Raw genomic sequence first — 18,740 nt, forward strand, 5'->3', positions numbered from 1 at the left:
AATACAATATAATATTGCACAGTTAGCCTGTCATGTTGAAGTTTCTGGAGATTGTGAGCTGCAACTCGCTGTTCTTTGGAGAAAAGAAACTACAGAGGCACAAGAGATGAAACTAAGACACACTCAAGTTCACATGCACACACACACTCGCTTATCTTTGACTTACTGTTCCTGATAAGACTGTTTTACATTCCACAGATTACTCATATCTGCAATCAAAATATGTACAAACACGGTTTTCTTTTACAAACGGCACGTTTTCCAGAACAATTGGTTTCCAAAATGCCGGTTGGGACCCAAGTGGTGGGTCTGCAGATCAAATTCAATTGAAAAATGACTGTTAATAACATCTATTTGCCTTCATTGTTACAAGAGATAAAAATTGTTTTCATAAATGCTGTGATGTGGTTATCACTAATGTTTATACACTTTAAACTGTGGCAGTGGGGGGGGGGGGCACCTATTATAGAATCAGCTCTACATCACACACATCGCATCTATTCACATCTTTCCATTTACTTTAAATGTAAATCTACAGGTTTCACTTCGTGTTTGGTCTCCGTACGAGTTCTGGCCTTCTTCTGCTTCCTAGAATTTATAGAACTACAATAAAAGTTTAAGCAACTAGATTTGACCCTCCTCTCTTTTGGAGAGCAGCAAGTTTGGGGTCAGTAGAGAGTTTCTACTTATTTTAAGAGCTCATTCGTATTTTTTAATTCCTGCTTTTATTAGTATTCTATCAATATTTTGTTATTAGCAAACGACTTTTACAGCTGCTCCTTTTTGGTATCTAAGGTGTGTGTCTTTGCTCTGTAGAGCACTGTGAGCTGCACTTGTGTTTCAGAAAGCTTTATATAAATAAAGCTGAATTTTGAATGCAAAGCCTTTTTCTTCCTCCACCGAGTCTGTATAACACCTGTTTTTGTAATCTAAATAAATTAACTATGCAGATCTTTCACCAAAAAGCTGTTCCTGCCGTTACACAGTAAATCACAGTCTAAATGTGAAACAGGCTGTTTTTAATGAAGCTCCCTTTCAAAAAAATAAAAATCAATCAGTACTCCCTGAAGAGGTAGTTTTTTTTTTTTTTTCTGTCGAGGCTGCAGTCCCAGCTGTGCCATGGTCCAGGTCCTGGGAACAAAAGACACCTGCCAGATTCAGAGGCTCTCAACCACAAAATGACCATGAAACAGCCTCCGGAAGATAACAGGTTTTCCACTGAATCTGAATCATTGCACCGCTTGGCTTCTTCAAGCAGTTGGAGCATTCATTTTGATAAAAACCTCATCAGTGAGACACCGACAGAGAGGGAGCGACTGCCTGTGCAAACAACAAGAAGTAATCTTAAATCACTATGAAAACTATTTAAATTGGGTAAAAATAGCAGTTTCCAAGTGTGTCAGCTACAGTAGTTTACTCACTATCCCTCTGAGTGATCCAAAACACCAGTAACTGTCAAAGTAAAACAAGGCAGCAGTCTAACTGAGCACGAAGCTTCAGGAATACAAACTGTATATGCTGCCTTTGGGTCAAATCATCAATAGACATAATATCTCCTTCCACTGCTATGCCGACGATATTCAACTATACATTAAAACTGGAGCATCATCATCATCGCCTCCTCTCAATGCCTTCACTACGTGCCTGGAGGAGATAAGGACGTGGTTAAATCAGAACTTTCTTCAGTTAAACTGCTCCAAAACTGAGGCCATGTTGTTCGGAACACCTCACCAGGTGCAATCTTCAACTTTGACAACTGTTTTCTTTGCTGGACAAAACATCCCCCTTTCCAATACAGTCACAAATCTTGGAGTTAGATTAGATTCCCATCTTACACTTGAAAACCACATTAAGCATCTGTTTAAAATCTGTTTTTTTCATCTTCGCAACATCTCCAAAATTCGTCCGTTTCTTTCCTTTTCTGATGCTGAGACCCTCATCCATGCCTTTGTCTCCTCCAGGCTTGACTATTGCAACTCTCTGTTTGTTGGAATACATAAAAAATATCTCCAGAAGCTCCAATATATCCAAAACAGCGCAGCCAGGATCCTTCTGAGGGCCCGTAAATCAGCCCATATTACACCTATTCTGCATGATCTCCACTGGCTTCCTATCACCTTCAGAATTCAATACAAAATCGCTCTCATCACCCATCAGTGTTTATACGGAACCTCACCGGATTATCTGAAGGACCTTCTCACCCCACACTCACCCTCCAGATCCCTACGATCACATGAACGCAACCTACTCCACCTTCCTCGCTCCAGATTAAGGACCATGGGAGACCGGGCTTTTGCTGTGGCTGCCCCCCGTCTTTGGAACTCCCTCCCGGATTGCCTGAGAGCTCCACAATCACTGACTGATTTTAAAAGAGGCTTGAAGACTTTTTTATTTAAGCAAGCCTACTCTGCCTCCACATGATTTTATGTTTTTATGATGTTGATTTTATTTTTGATTTTAGTCCAACTGTGTAAGCACTTTGAGATTTTGCTATGAAAAGTGCGGTACAAATTAAATTGATTATTATTATTATTATTACTGCCCAACTTTTCTCCCTCAGAGAAGCAGCTTCCCTTTATAACTGCTCTGTTAACAGCTGTTGCTTTGACTGCAGGTTGTTCTGTGTAAAAGGAGACAAACATCGAATGTAAATGTAATTTAAAATCTATTCATGTCCATCTGTTGAGCACCTCGTCCCCAGCTGGCCCCGACGCTGGCCGGCTTTTGTGATGCTGCTCTCCATGTGCTCTCAGCTGGCGTCGCCGGTTATCACGGGGAGGTCAGGAGCGTGCTGCTCAGGGCGGTGACATCAGTGCTTAGAACCGATTAACAGACTTCAGCGTCAATTGACATCAGGAGTATCAAGCATGCTAATCTGGGGAACTTGCCGATATCTCTGCGCTCTTTCTGGGACAGATTTAGAGGACGAAGGCACCAATTTAAGTTTGGAAATAAATAGCATGTTGGTCACTTTAGGAGAAATTATAGCAACAAGAGAGCTGAAAGAAGCTTTCAAATCCTCCATTTAGTTCTGATTAATTCACAATCTTCCCTCTCTAAACCCTCTCATTGAAATGAACCACTTGTGCTTTTTCAAAAAAAAAAAAAAAAAAAGAGAGGAACTCAAGAATGAACTCCTGAAAAGAAAGAAGACAGGCGAGGAAGAAAGGGAGGGAGGAGAGGCAGAGAGCGAGGACTAATCCCATTAGTTAAACCATTTGTTCCACTTAGAGAGGCGGAGATAAAAAGGTGTGTGGAGGGTGGAAAAGCAGGGTGTTTTGACAGTATGAGGCACAAACCTCCTCCAAAAGGATGCCCTTCTCTTCCTATTTTCCTCCCTTGGTACTGACGGTACTTAAAGCCGTCCTCTTGCCACTTTCTTTCTCAATTTGAAAGTCTAATTTATTGTAATGAGGGAAGTGATGGAGAAATGCAACAAAAAAGAAGAGCGACAGTAGACACACCAGATTACGGTCTCATTACCTACAGCTGAGCAAACTTTTGAGTTTAAGGAGTAAAAAAAAAAAAGAGTAAACTTTGAAAGCTAATCAAGAAGAAAATCTGTTGGTATCTAAAAACATAACAGAGTAGCCTTAAAACACAAGCACACTTCATTTTATTGGACCCTCTTACTGCAATAAAAGTGTCCTAATTTTGTACAAAATCCCATCACTTCAACAGTTGGAGAGGTGCGATTCTGGGATGCTGGCAGCCAGACACATACTTTCTACTGTAAACTGCTTCAGGAAGTCATAAAAACAGCAAATGGCTCACAGAGAGGCCAATCTACTCCAGGTGACAAAAGTTTAACATGAACACTAAACCTTTTCAACAAACCAGCTAACCCAAATGTTTTACTGCCCAGAGCCAATAAATAAATAAGTACATTTTTATAAATGATGAATTCATGGTTTCCTGTTTAGTTTTTACAGCACATGGAGACAAGAAACCAAGACCACCTTCACTGCAGAAACCAATACATATTCATGAGAGGGGAAGAGGAACCCTTTCTATCAGCTCCATACTGTGTAGATATTAAGGTCCTCTTCCACCAGGAGTGGCTTAACTGCACCGTGAGGAAGAACCTTTAATTTAAGTTCCTCTTTACAAAAACGTGGTTCTTATTTTCACCCGATTGTGCACGAGGAGAATCATTAAAAGAATATTAGACTTTGAACAATAGATTCCACTAAAAATCCTACAAATTTAAAGTTAAAGGCTGAATAAAATCATCACAATGTGATGAAACAATTAAGTATATTGATCTGTGATAAATCTTAAGTAATGATTTACAGTATTTTGCTCTTTTCTAATTGTTAAGTGAGGAAGTCATGTGGCCTTGGCTTGGGTTCTAAGACGTGGTTTATGGAAAACCGGATCAGGAATGTGGATGGGTTGGGAAGGACGCTCGCTTGTGATTTGGAGGAGTTAGAATGAGCAGGACGACATACAAAGAAGCACAAAACCTGGAAAACTGATAAGAATGCTGGTTTCCTCTGGAGGCTGGACATTCATAGGTTGAAACATTACTATAAGCTTTAAGATTAAAAGGAACATGAATTACAGAGTAAGTTATGTATATCATCAACGTGAGCATTTACATTTTAACAGATTTTCCAGCTATCAACATTTAACCACACAGAAATAAAAGCATCACTCCCACAGCACGTTTCGGCTCCGTGTCTTTAAAAATAAAAGCTCGGATTCCCGGGCATCACTGAGCAGAGGAAGCAGGAACAACTGTGGGACTAACTCATGACTTCCGTGTTATCCTTTTCATTATCTTGGCTTCTGATCGCAGACACAGGGTCGTAGGAACAGTAGCATGCCTTCATAGGTATAAGACAACACATTGTATTGTTGACAGTGAAGGGCTGTGGGAGTGATGGGGGGCGGGGGGGCCTTTCTAGTGGGAGTCATCCCAGTCGACAATAGCGGTTACATTCCAGTGGAAACACTGCGGCATTATGGCTGCCTTCTGTTCACAGGTAGGATCTCCACTTCCACCAAAACAAGGGATTATCTCCCACGGTATTCTGGGAATTCTTAACATCACCCTTGTGAATGACTCAGTGAGGAAGGAAGAAAAGAAAAGTTATTTTACTGCGTAGCCATGATATAAGTGTTATTTAGTCATTACAAATTATGTTTTGTTGAACATAAGTGTGTACAGGCAGCAGTGAGACCATTTCTCATCCCAAAAATACTATGAATTCATAAGTATTTTAATCTTATTTTTAAAGGAGCCATGTCTCTATGGTGGCTTGTAAAACAGTTTGAGGAAATTACATTCTGGGAATTTAACCACAAAACGCTGATTTAAAGGGGACATACTATGGAATTAATAAATAAATGATCAACTTTTTCCATGCTTCAGAGAATATATTTGGTTGTCTGAAGTCACCATGAACGTATAAACTAAAGGAGGGAAAACTGTGGCACTTTGTTTAAGGCCCCCAGACAGAGTAGAAACATCCAGCCTCCTCATCTTTATCTATGGCCAGCTTCTACTTTAGATGATGCCGATTTCTCTGTACCTCAGAAAGGAAAAGTTCAAACTCTTTTGCTCCGTTATTAACAGTAGATATACAGTTCAATTAAGAGAGAAATTAGCTAAATATGTTTTCTAATCCAGCCTCTTACTGCTGTTCTAGGATTGTTTTCCCCAGTCAGAAGTTAGAAACATCGATTTTCCACCCGCCAGCGCGTGGGGCACTAAAGCGAAACCATTCAATACTTAAAATAAACTTGTAACATAAATCGCTGCTTTTAACATCAGTCACCAAAAATCAAGAATGAAAAGACTTTATGGAGGTTTATGGAGCCGATACGCATCAGAAGAATTGCAGGATGGCTGTTCGGTTCCTCTGTCTGGTCTGGGCCAGTTTGACATTCAACTTTCAGACCGTGTGTCTTAAAGAGGGATCTGAAGCTACTGACTGTCAAACTGCAGAAGAGAGAAATTTAACTATTTGAGAATAAAATTCAAACATTTCTCTATCACTTTGGGCTGTTCTTGCGTTAGGTTTCAAGCAGTTTGCTGTATGTTTGCCCATGTGATAATATGTGGTTTTCAGGGGTCATTGAGAGGCAACATCTTGACCAATCCTCACATTGTAATTACAAAAGCCACTTTGTGTTGGTAAAAGTTTCATGTAGCAACTCCTCTTACAATAATTAAAACTATAAAAATAGCCTGCTTTCGACCAAATAAATTAAACCATTTGTTGGATGTAAAACAGAACGTTGTAGCATCAACTACAACTATCCCCAGTCAATCAATGCAAATAAACACAAAAGAAGCTCTCATCATCCCTGATCACAGTCTGAAATGAGCTTGAACGTGCACAGTGTTTGCTGTCTCGATGAATTTTAACATAACTAAGCTTTTCTAAACCAGAGGCAGCTCCTAAACAGAAGGCGCTGGTCACAGGCAAATATTGACTTGAGTGGTGGCCTGTGTCTGCTATTATTTCAGCTTCAGTAGAGGACAGGACAGGAATAATCAGCGTCTGGTGGAGAGGTTCGGTGGCAGATGTCACTGAATATGTAAAACAGCGAGGCGAGACAGAACAGAGGGTAGCTGTATCAACAATGAGCAACTGATAAAACTGGGACTGTCAAATTTATCTGTGGTCAAAACATGTACGGATGTATAATACAGCAATCTGATTTTGTTCCAAATGTCCTCTAAATATGAGCTCATTGGAAAACTAATCCACATCACTGTACCAAAGGACTAATATTGTACCTTTGAGCCACAGACACCACATGTACACTGTTTAAGCAGAAACTAATCCCAGAAGCATGTTAGCTGTGTGAAAGATAAGGTTATATAAAAATATCTTTAGCTATTAGAGAACAAGTTAAGAGATCAAACATGACAACACAAACCTTGCTTTCTTACTCATTTATCTTCTGGATTTAACATGCTGATCACTAGGGCTGTAGCGATACACTAATGTCACGATACGATACACGATATTCAGCCAACGATAAGATTTGATTCGATGCACTTACATCATTTTCTGGGGGAAAAAAAAAAAAGGGACAGTGTGATTTGACATGAATCGTCGCTGATTGGACTGGTGGTCCAACCTTTGAAGCGGAAGGACAACACAGCCAGACAAACAGAAACAAACGAACATGTGACAAACGTGAGAGCTGTGCACTTTATACAACATTTTTATTAACTAATTTATCACTGTTTTGTATAATGTGACCCCCTGGCATTGTATTGTATTACCTTAATGTTCTGTGTTTTCACTAATTGTAAAGTCTGTCTTTTCAATAAAGTTTGCTTTAAAATGAAAAAAATTAAATTAAATGAAAAAAAAAGAAAAACAAACAAAAAAAAAGATACTCACGGCTGAAAAATCGATACTTTAATCGGGAAACAAAATATCGATATATATCGCAGTATCGATAAAATTCCTCAGCCCTACTGATAACTGATAAAAAAAAAAAAATCTGCTGCTTTAGTGTAACTGTTTAATTAGTTTGGTTAATGGTCAGACATGCTGAAAACTGGATGATTATAGTCCCCAGCAGGGTTATTGGAGCACAGCAGTCCATATAAATACAATTATCAATGCTTGTTTCATTTACATCACAGCTGTTCTTTCAAGAATCCACAACTATCGCAGCAGTTTAACCGTGACTTGTGGCTAATCAACTCAAATGTTGCAAACATACGAGTTATTAAGATAAAGCACTTTAATTTGAATAAACAAAGCAGTTGGACTCACAGCAGCCAGCTGAGCTGGTTTGGTGATAACATACCTCAGTGGAATATACTTGTTTTTTGTGGGCAGTTTTTAAACCAGTCAAAATGTATCTTCATTGTCATCGACTCTAAAGGGGAAAAGCTTTCAAAAGCATAATTTATGTTCCAATAAATATAACACAAAGAGCATGATGTTGATTAGTCAGCATCCTTTCATGCACAGCCGAGTCGAACTACAGTTACAGCTCAACTGGACCGCCGTCCTTGTCCCAGTGTACATGCACGTGTACAAAACAGAGATACTGACAGTGTCACAACACTGTGGACTGTGTGAGAAAGTGTTCACGACATTGTCTCTGGGCTCAGATGTTGACTGTAAGTTACCTGATAGGCGATTTTGTCAGATGTTGAGACTATAAAAATCAGGATTGTATTAGCACAGAGTGACAGTCTAAAAGCTCCAAGTTGACACATCGTCATCTCGGGCTGATTTTCAGTCATAATTTCTGAAAAGAAGATTTCCCTTTGGAGCACGTACAGAGTGCCCGGGCCTATTTGAGTCTTGGTGACCATATATAGTTCTGAGAAGCTCAATGTTGTACAACTTCGGTCCGCATCACATGTTTATGTGTATATTTAAAGTCTGGTTTTGGTCAGACTAACAATTTTTTTTTTTTTTCCCGGTGTTATTCAACAATGGCAAATAATTTCCCTCAGAGCGCTTTACAAATTACACACAAAGAATAGTGTGATTTAAAAGCCTTTTTAAGTGTGAGTGCACCTACTAAAACAAGCTAATTAAAATGTTAGCACCTATGCTGCTTCAGTGGCTAAGATGAACACAAAACTGGATTTGTGTTCAGTAACTACCGCACAGAAAGTCAAGGCTGTAAGCTACAACAACACAAAGGGATGGTATTACAATGCATCCTGCAGATTGGGTTCGGCAACAATTTTCAATTCTCACAACTTTGAGAAAAAAAGGCTGGTTTAACTATGGACGTGAAACTCAGCCGAGCAAACTGAGGATTAGCACCCAGCTGTTTTGCAGACGAGTAAAACTGCTAAACCGTTTATATCGAGATTAATCAATTTGACTGCTGATTTCAAAGCCTCCCTGTGAGACTTTATGGCTGGTAACTGCGCATTTCTGCAAACAAGAGTGAGCAGGGTCATGTGCACGCAGGTTTAATGTTCCCCATCAATGCTGATTGGAGCAGCCAGAGCTGATAAATACAGCAGGACAGGAATACAGCAGAGTCATTTTATGCAGGACTGAAACATTTTGACCAAGAAGTAACAGAAGGAGTCAGAAAAACCACAAGGAATAGCGTGCTGCATGTATCACATGTACAGCTGAACGTGGGATTGGTCGGGGGACCTGTGGACGGCATCGCCATGGTGATCCGTCGTTCACCTTGTGGAAACTGAAACCTGAGAGGATGCCATCCATTACCAAGTTGACTTCTCTGCAGCACGGTGATGAGGGCTGAAGTCACGACAGATTTTAACACTTCGAAGTAAAACGTTAAAAAAAAAAAAAAAAGCTTGAATGAAATAAAATCAATCATTTCATTTTCGCTAAATCATCCGTGTTGATTACAGATCACATGTGCATACTCTCACTCTAATTAATCTAGGATGCAGAGCCACCGTGTACCATGTGGCGAGCAGACAGCAGGTCTTTATGTGCACAGAAGCTTTTACCACAGCAGATAAGATCAATGGTGTCACCAGGGAGTCAATCTCCACTGTAAACAAAGCCCCACTGACCGCAAGAGGAAATAATTTACTGCTGCAGTTTAACAGTTTACTAAGAAACGCCCAACCCTCTTCAGGAAGATGTTTATACACCAAATCAAAGGCAAGTAGCCACAGACAGCTTTTATGAAGACCTCCTGCTGGAAAAGCAATTTTGTCTGCGATTCAAGGCCACTCTTTAGAGCACTGCTGTCTTCACCTGAGGGTTGTAACTTCCTATAAGTTAGCAACACAACCAGCGGTAATCCGACCTTTACTTTAATTAGAGGAGAAGCTCCTCAAACTTCCTTGGAAGAGTTCTCTGTGAGTCCTGTGTTCAAACAGACGAGAAGATACCAAGTGGATTCAAAACTCATCCTTCTCTTGACTCATTAAGCAGTGAATTCAGAATCTAGGAGTATAAAAGAATGGGTCTACTGCCATCAGTGTTTAAGCCGTTGGAATTTGCTATGCCACAAAAATCTCCCAAGCGACCAGCTAATTACTTCCACTAGAATGTCAAAAGTACACAGAGCCTCCTTCCCTGTCAGCAGCTTGCAACTTCAGTGAATCTAATACAAACTGACCCAACAAACAGCTGGTCAACAGGTCTGCTGGTTCTGTCTGGACTACGTGTGGATAATACTCGTTCTCTGTAGTTTGTCCACCATTTCTGCATCAGTGCTTTACTAAAGTGACTACAGGGCTTCGAGACAAAGCAAAGCAAGTTGCTATTTTCTCTTATGAACAAGTAGAGACATTTAAGAGCATACATCACATTTAAGAAGGACATTTGCCTGTCTTAGGTCACTTTAAACTCTGCGAATGAGTTAAAAATGATCAGGACTGAGAGGGAAGAATACAGATTTCTGCGGTTTGTGTTCACACATCATTAAAACTTAGGACTAGGTCCCATAGCCAATAATCGCACCATTATCAATTCAAGGAAAAAATGTTTAATAAACATTTGCCAGAAATAAAAAAAAAAACTAGTTTTGAGGTTTTGTGTCCACTTTTCCAATTCCAATTCAGCAGCATGACTGACGAGTGAAAGAGTATGCAGCTCTCTTAATATTAGAGCTGGCGCGAATCCCAGCTGGTCTCAGGACATTCAGCTGTAATTTCCTGCAAAGAGTTCAAGCTTCGTCTCTTTCCCATACTGTGCAGCCTGTGAATGAGTTACTTTTTACATTACTGCGTGTGTGCAAGCGAAGGAGGAATAGATACCTGCTGTGGTGATACAGTAGCATCAACCGTTATCAAAAGTTGCTACTTTTGTCAGTGGGCGCTTTTATCAAATATAGGAGTCTAAATAGTCCATCAAACAACCAATAAAGCACAGAGCACCTATAATCAATGATGAAGCAACACCTAAGAAGTAGTTTGAGTGAACCGATTTCCCACCATTTTAAATTAAAGATGACATATTATGTGCTTATTTTGCAATTTGGCACAATATCCTGACGTCTTATTAAAATGCACACACATGCTTGGGTACAACAGCCGTCTTCAAACGACACTCCTCTGACCAGACTGTTTTAGATGTGGGGAGTGGGAAGTGTGCATCCACTTACTCCGCCTCTTTCTCCACCTCCCTCTTCCTGAGGTCGTGACCCACAGCTTCTGCCTGCCACGGAGACTACTAAGAAAAGCTGGGGAGACAAAGTTTAATGGACAGAACGCATCTGTGCAACCATATCAGACCAGAATCAAACTGGTTCAAACTGATGTGGCAGTTCAACCATCAAGGCTTCAGGAGGAGTTTTTGGAACCAACGAGCAATGCTTTCGATTTAGAAATGCATTTAAACATTATTTACTCATTAACCTCGTTAAATAATTATACTTGGAGACCTTCATCTTTACTAAAACCTTGACAATAAAGGTAGAAGCACACCCTGCTTACCTGTACATGGCCTTTAATGTAACGAATGAGATTGACCAGGAACAGGTAGCATAATGCAGGGTTGCGGGGACAACAGCCTGGTGGTGTACCTTATCCGCACACATCTCTCATCTGAGGTTAAGCCACAGAGAGCTAGAACTAATCCTTGTTTGAGGTACAATTTCAAATAAAAAGGTCCAGCATTTAACTGGCCCGTGTTGGCAAAATGGTCCGATAAAAAGAGGTTGCTGAACACGTCTTTTGCCGACTCTTGCTAGAAGGACTAGAAAATATAAAGTTTATCCACAGGGCTCCTATATCCTCTGAGGCTGGGGGTAGATGTAGGCTGCATGCTGCAGACGGAACATTACCACGTGAAGCTGGCTTCATCGTTCCCGCAGGTTGAAAGCGAGCAGGTGGGGCTCAGAGGCTCGGGCCAAACAGAGGACGTGAAGTGAACTTAACAAGCGACACCTTTAAACTGAAAATCTAATTGGTCACTGAGTGAGATCTTTTCAAACGTAGGGAGCCCAGAATAAAAGCGACAGGTTTGGTAGCCTGAGCAGACAACTGAATATGTGCTTCAGGAAGAGAAAGAGAGAGATTTCCGTGATATGTGCTTCTTTAAGGGGCAGGCACAGCTGAACCAGGGGGCTGCAGGCATCTCAACATGAGAAAGTGAGGAGAAAATGTGAGATCCTCATTTTTTTTATCCCATAAACACAACAGGATGGTGGCTGTGACACACGCTCTTCTAAATTTCTGCACAACATCTACAATCATCTCACAACCCGCCTGCTGATCAGCAAAATACTTAAGTTGAACTTCAGTGAACATTCGTGGCCAATCACTTGATGAATAATATTGATTTGGGGACAAAGACGTGGCTACAAAGCTGGCTGGTAATCATTTACTTTGCTGTACTGTTCTATATAAAGTCAATATATCTATTGTCTGTCAACCTGGCTTTGAATCTTAGCACAATGTTATCTTTCTGGTTGATGTGTGTGAGCGGGGGGAGTAGAAAACTCTCCCGATGTCAAGCACTGACAAAAACATAAAAGCAATCATATTAACTTTTTCATTTATTAGGTAGTTGTGGTGACATACTGGAGGACCAATGTGAGGAAATGAAGGCTCTGCTCTGAGTGATTTCAGGCGTTTTTCATTCTGAGTTGTTACAACTCTGACAGTGTAAATGTCTATGAACATAACACTATAATACTAAAAACTTATGAATCATTTATTCATTTTTCTAACCCTTCTACAAAGGAAGAGCCGTTTATAGGTAATGAACAAGAAAATTAATAGTTTACTCTTTCACCGTAGAAAGTGAAATTAGATCATTTTATACAAGTTAATGAAGACAATTAAGCAGACATGATGACGATCATCAAAAATAACAGATTATTTGACTATTTGTCAACTGAAACGGACCTTACATGCTACAACATGCAACAAAAAACACAGAAAAAGAAAAAGAAACATGTTACCCCATAATAACACAGGAGATGAATAAGTTTAACTTTTGAACACATCGATTTAAAATAAATGAATAAATAAATCACATTTTCTCAGCTGTAGGCATGCTGCATCAAGTGATATAGCAGCCGTCAACAAGCCAGCGAGGCCATTAAATACTGTGAATGCAGTAAGCGCAGGAAGTTTGCTTTTAACTTATGCACAGAGATGAAGGTCAAATGCAGCATTCCTCAGCTTCACAGAGCATGCAAACCATGATAAAAACAAATATAAAAAAAACTCTGGCATCAACAGGTTATATGACTCCAAAGCAACTCAAAGACACCCACAGTGCCTTAAACTCATCATATTCTGCACTCACCTCAAACTGGTCTTATGAATGCATTTCAGCTGCAGCTCACGGACAGCACCCAGTGAAACCAACATCCCAGAGAGATATGTGGGATTAGCACGGAGATGTCACCCTGCGTTGTCTCACACGGCAGAGCTTCGGCCAATCACAACACAGCCGAGCAAAATACACACACACATTGTAACCTGACAATACCAGCCTGTAATATGAGGAGCCTGGTGGCCAGCGGCCCCGGCTCCGAGGTTCTCTCAGCCGTAAACAGTCACATCACTGGCAGCACACAAAATCAACAGCTCTGTCCGTGGTGGAGTTCGTAGTCTGGGTCAAGTTGGAGTGTTTCAAATGTGTTTTTGGGTAAAAAGCTGTGAGACTTATGTGAAAGTATGTCTTACCTCTTATTAAACTGATTACAGTGGACAAAAAGGTTTCCAATAGACAGAATATAAAAGATGTTCTTTACTTGTGTTTCCATGAATGGTTTTTCCTGGATATGAAAATAATGAGCCGCAGGCACCCGGTTATTTAACATCCCAGGACTCTTTATATAAAAAAAAATAAAATAAAATAAAAAAAAAAAAAAAGGTAAATTCAGTCCTGGGTTTTCTGGAAATGCACCAAAGGAACCTTCTTGTAGTTCTCAGACTTTTTACAGGAATCATCCCCCCTTTTGTGTGTCGGCATTGGAGTCGAGGGGCCAAAGGCCATTTTAGTTCACGGACTTCATAGTAGATGCCCTCCCAGCATGAGAGGAACCTTCTGTGAGGTATGGTGATTGATCTGGTGTGAGCAGAGATCGGGAGGACACGTGACCACCGAACCAGATCTTGCTAGGTCTTCATGTTTGCCTTAAGAAAATTAAAGAAAACTAAGAAGAATGGACTGACATTGAGCACCAGAGGTGGGTAGTAACGAGTTACATTTACTTGAGTAAGTTTTTGAAAAAAAATATACTTCTAGGAGTAGTTTTAAGTCACTATACTTTTTACTTTTACTTGAGTAGATTTATGCAGAAGAAACGGTCCTCTTACTCCGCTACATTAGGCTACAGTGCGCTTGTTACTTTTCTTCTTACCTCTTTGGTATTCTACGCCTCATTATTTTAATCCCCCCGCGTACGCCTCATTTTAATGTTTTATTTTGACAGAGAGAGAGACTTCCGCCAAAGGCTCTACCACCTGACTGTTTCACCAATGAAACGTAGCCGTGCAGTCTCGTCACATGACCATACTCAATCTCAGCGGCGGGACGAGTTAGCTTTACAGTTTACAGTCGTAGCAAACAAACAAAGAAACAGATGAAAAATGTCAGAATCAACGGTGGGAAATGAAGACACAGACGAGGCCTCATACTGAAAGCATGTTTACCTTACAAAGAGTGAGAAACAGCAGCTATATTATGTGTCTTCTGTGTCAACCAAAACAAACGCACATTTCAGCAGAAACTCAACATCTCACTTGATCAAACATGTAGTGGTAAGTTTCCTAAACTCGTTTCCCCACGTGGATAGGCGAATATTTGTTTTTTTAGGTTACATACGTTGTAAACATTTCCTCTTTTATTTTTTATTGAAGTACTTGAATTTACCTGGATCATTTTAATTTAAGCTATTTGGTAATTAATTAATTAATTTTATCAGTTGGATGAAGTCTAATTTGCCTAAAGATGATTATTTAGTATTTTTCTCTGTCTGATTGAATACTTGTGTTAACAAATAAATCAGCCATTACTCAACATTTACTCAGTACTTGAGTAGTTTTTTCACCAAGCATTATTTGGATGACTACTTTTTACTTTTACTTGAGTCATATTATTCTAAAGTAACAGTACTTCTACTTGAGTACAATTTTTGGCTGCTCTACCACCTCTGTTGAGCACTAAGGTTGCATTTTGTATTTATTAATTTAGCTGCCAGCTGTCTGTTACTTCCCTACAATGTTCCCATCGGTGGTGAGAAAGCAACTATAAAAAAAGCCTTTAGGAAAGGTCATTCTTCCTTCCCTACTTTTTGTTGGGTTTTTTGTGCAAAAATTGCCTGAAGTCCTGCTAAGACTGCAAATTAGTCTGATGAAGGGTGAAAAATCACACTACCCTGTCACGTCTGCAGGGTTCACGAATGCACAAAGCAAGCGCAGCCAGGCAAGGAGGAAGGACATACCAGCCGAGGTCACTCAAAGTGTTGCAGACTTGCACTTTCCCATACAGCGGGGCTGAAGTGTGGGTGTTTTTATTTGTGCCAGATAATTTAACCAGAAATGTTTCATTTCTCCGAATCGCTGCTTTGTTCTCATGGCTGTGTGTCGGCTCTCTGCAGCCGACTGAATCACAAATGAACGGCCAACAACTCCTGCGGTACACCTTAAACACACTTTATGAGTTCTAGAGTACATCTAGTCAATAAAACGGAGTTCAGGTATTTTGGTAAACAGAGCTTGCGTGCCACCTGTTTGCAGTTGGTTAGTTCACCACGAAGACTTTTACGAGTTTTAACCAAAATGAGCTGCTGGCAAACCTACCTTCCTGAGGATGCTTAAACTTGACAAGCTGAGTCTGTGCACGCCTGCATAGCTGAGGGATTATTACTGTATCATTTGAGCCCTGAATTCTCTTCACACCTGCCTCATCCTGTGTAACCTACAGGGAACAGGCAGGATTTTTCAAACCTGCTCCCCTTTCATTCATAAGTGTGTCTGAAGGAACCATCATCAGCTCAGGGTGAGCCGTTTCCATGACTCCAACACTTCACCTCTGGCATGCACAGAAACGTCAGCGGTATGTAAGAGAAAACGAACCCTAGAACTATCCCCAGAAGAGACAATGAAGAAGTTATGTAATGCATATATTACGAAACATGTATATTTTTTAAGGTAAATTGCTCTGTGTAAACATCCCATTTGGGAGATGAAATGGGACACAACATTTCTTCTATTTAACTGTTGGAATTCTTCAAGAAACAAATCTTTTGGAACTTCGAAACTAAAGCGCAGACGAGCAGATGTGAACATCTTTTGCAGACAATTTCTGATCTTTTGCCACCACTCATGCATTAAGTCACCAGAGTGAAATGATTTCGGGGCCACTTTAGTCAAATGACTGCATGATCAGCTGTTTCCATTTCAAAGATCCCAACTGCTTACTGAAATGGAAGAACAGTCACAACAGAGCTGACTGAAGCAAACTTCTTAACTTGGTTTGAGTCTCTCGTGCATGACCAAGGCAGCTGGGTTTTCATGGTCCCATTTTTGGTTTGGATTCTAGTTTTAGCTACAAATTGGTAAACATGTTGTATGGGCTATTTTTTTTTTTTTGGGTAAGTGCAAACCAAATCTTACTGGAGGAAATGTTGAAATATTCTACCATCATTTATAGAAAAAAATAACTTGTTATTAGGACTGGACGAGTTAACTCGTTAATTATTTAACGATGAGAAATATTTTTAGCGCGCATTAATGCAGGTTTCATTATTTATTTTTTTATTGTAAGAGTCTGTCGCTCACAGGCTTTTATTTTGTAAAAGTCTGCTGCGGAACCGGAAAAGAAAGTAATCGGCGGATCCACCAAACATGGAGAAGGGTACGGAACTTTTACTCGGCCATTTTCAATTTAAAGTTCTTCCAGACGGCGGAGTCGACAGAACCAAAGTCATCTGTAAACACTGCCAAGTTGAATTGTCTTCTCAGCGTAGTAGTTCCAGTCTAAAATATCACTTAAAGGCAAAACACACAACTGATAGCAGCAAGTCATTCAAGGAAACAGACAGTGGAGCGAGGCTTCTACATAAAAACTACAGAAAGATGCTGATGTTAAAAGTGTGTTTGCACAACAAATGTTATGGCACTTTCATTCATTTGGCAGCACATTTCAAATAAAGCTAAATGCTAAAAGCTATACACTACTTTTGAATTCATTTTGGGATTTTGCGTACAAATGCGATTAATCAGGGAAATCATGTGATTAATTAGATTAAACATTTTAATCGTTGCCCAGCCCTCCTTGTTATTAAATAACCCACTGGCTGTTATATCCGTCAGTAAAAGCCTCGGTTTGACTGATCTTCTCTCCTGTAAACAACGGTCAGTCAGGGAAGGATAACTGACGCCTTGAGGTTCCCTGCTTGACCGCATTGTTTTTCTTGCCACTCCCCCCCCCCATCATGATCAAAATGTCAAAACAATCATTCATAGCAAGCCTCATCAGGCAGTGGGCCTTTTTAAATCAGGCCAGCTTTGCAGAGCGTAATTAACTTCATGCTCAGGATCATCATATTAGCTCCGACAGAGATGGTGAGAGCACAACATCCTGTCCTGCACTCCTCTACAAGCAGGGCTGGAGATGCATTTCATCAATCCTATCAACTTGAAAACACTGAAGCATAGCTGATGCAAACATGCCTGATAAGAGGCAAGTATTAATCAGAAATGAGAGGAAATCACTCGGGAGAGAAACAACATTAATGTTAAAATGTCAAATATCAATGATCCGTGATAATCAACTGCCGTATAAAATGGACACACAATGACTAAGAAGACGCATTAATGAAAGAAAGGGATTAACATACCAGGAAACAAAACATCTTTGTGAACCACACTTCAGGGTTTAGGCAGGGTTAATCCCAGCTACACACAGCTATTGAAGCCCTGCGCTCCTTCATGTTGACTGCAGTTTTCCTCCGCACGCAAGCTGCAGCACGCAGACATGAATCATGTACCAATTCCCCAAACTGCTTAAACCACATGGATGAAAACAACATCTATCCAGATTTGAGGAAAAACTCAAGAACATTTTATGAGTTTATTCTGGTATTTATCTGTATCTGGTATTTGACTGTTTGAGAGCTCATGTCTCTTCTTTTGTCAGTCCTTAATGGGGGGGGGGGGGGGGGGGGCACAAGCTGAAGGGAATTACGCTTTAAGTGCCTTAAAAGGCAAAATGTTATCAACTTTACCATCAGCCGTACAAAAAGCTTCTGTTTTTTGGACAAAATAAAAGGACAAAAGCAACTGAATGAGCTAAACCAATTAGAAAGAAATGTTAAATGGTGCCAAAAACATGCCCAACTGTTGGAAGTTATGTGTCGGGCTATTACTTGGTCAGAGCAAGTGACTTCCTGGAGTTTCCTGGCACCTTGTTTTGCCATCATTTTTCATGCCTATGCTAATTAAAGTGGGCTGGTTAGCAGACAAAATGAGGACACATGTTCACATGTTAATGATTAAAGAACTCAAAATTCCAATTTACACAATAAACTAAAAAAAAAAAAAAAGACGTGTCTGGTGCCTACTTCAAAATTGTATCATATGCTTCATGTGTTACATCATCTTACATGACCATTTGTGATGAAAGGACAAACCCATCCTACATAAATGTCCTCCAATCCATCTCAGGCCACTACAACTCTGCTAAACCTCTTAACCCTGAAAGAACTGATTTAAAAAGGAGTTCTGAGAAGTTCTGCCAGAGCTTTGATCAGGCCGATAATGACTTCCTCTCAAATTTGCAAACAGTGTGTTTTTGGCTGGCAGCTGTCCCGGGGCCACTGGAAATCTTTTAGGAGGATTC

At 40.2% G+C, this 18,740-nt stretch overlaps 1 protein-coding gene across 3 annotated transcripts in view; it reads right to left on the reverse strand.

The window, feature by feature from the left end:
* kank1a (KN motif and ankyrin repeat domains 1a) overlaps positions 1-18,740 on the reverse strand; it is a 64,471-nt gene that overhangs the window by 41,503 nt on the left and 4,228 nt on the right. The window contains exon 1 of one of the 3 annotated variants that reach the window (XM_075467301.1): positions 13,194-13,268. The exons of the other annotated variants lie outside the window; for them this stretch is intronic. The gene's annotated coding sequence lies outside the window, so the exon portion shown is untranslated. Of the gene's footprint in view, positions 1-13,193; positions 13,269-18,740 lie in introns of those variants that run through there. 3 annotated transcript variants of the gene reach the window in all.

This window comes from Odontesthes bonariensis, chromosome 6 (assembly GCF_027942865.1).
Source record: "Odontesthes bonariensis isolate fOdoBon6 chromosome 6, fOdoBon6.hap1, whole genome shotgun sequence".
Taxonomy (NCBI): Eukaryota; Metazoa; Chordata; class Actinopteri; order Atheriniformes; family Atherinopsidae; genus Odontesthes; species Odontesthes bonariensis.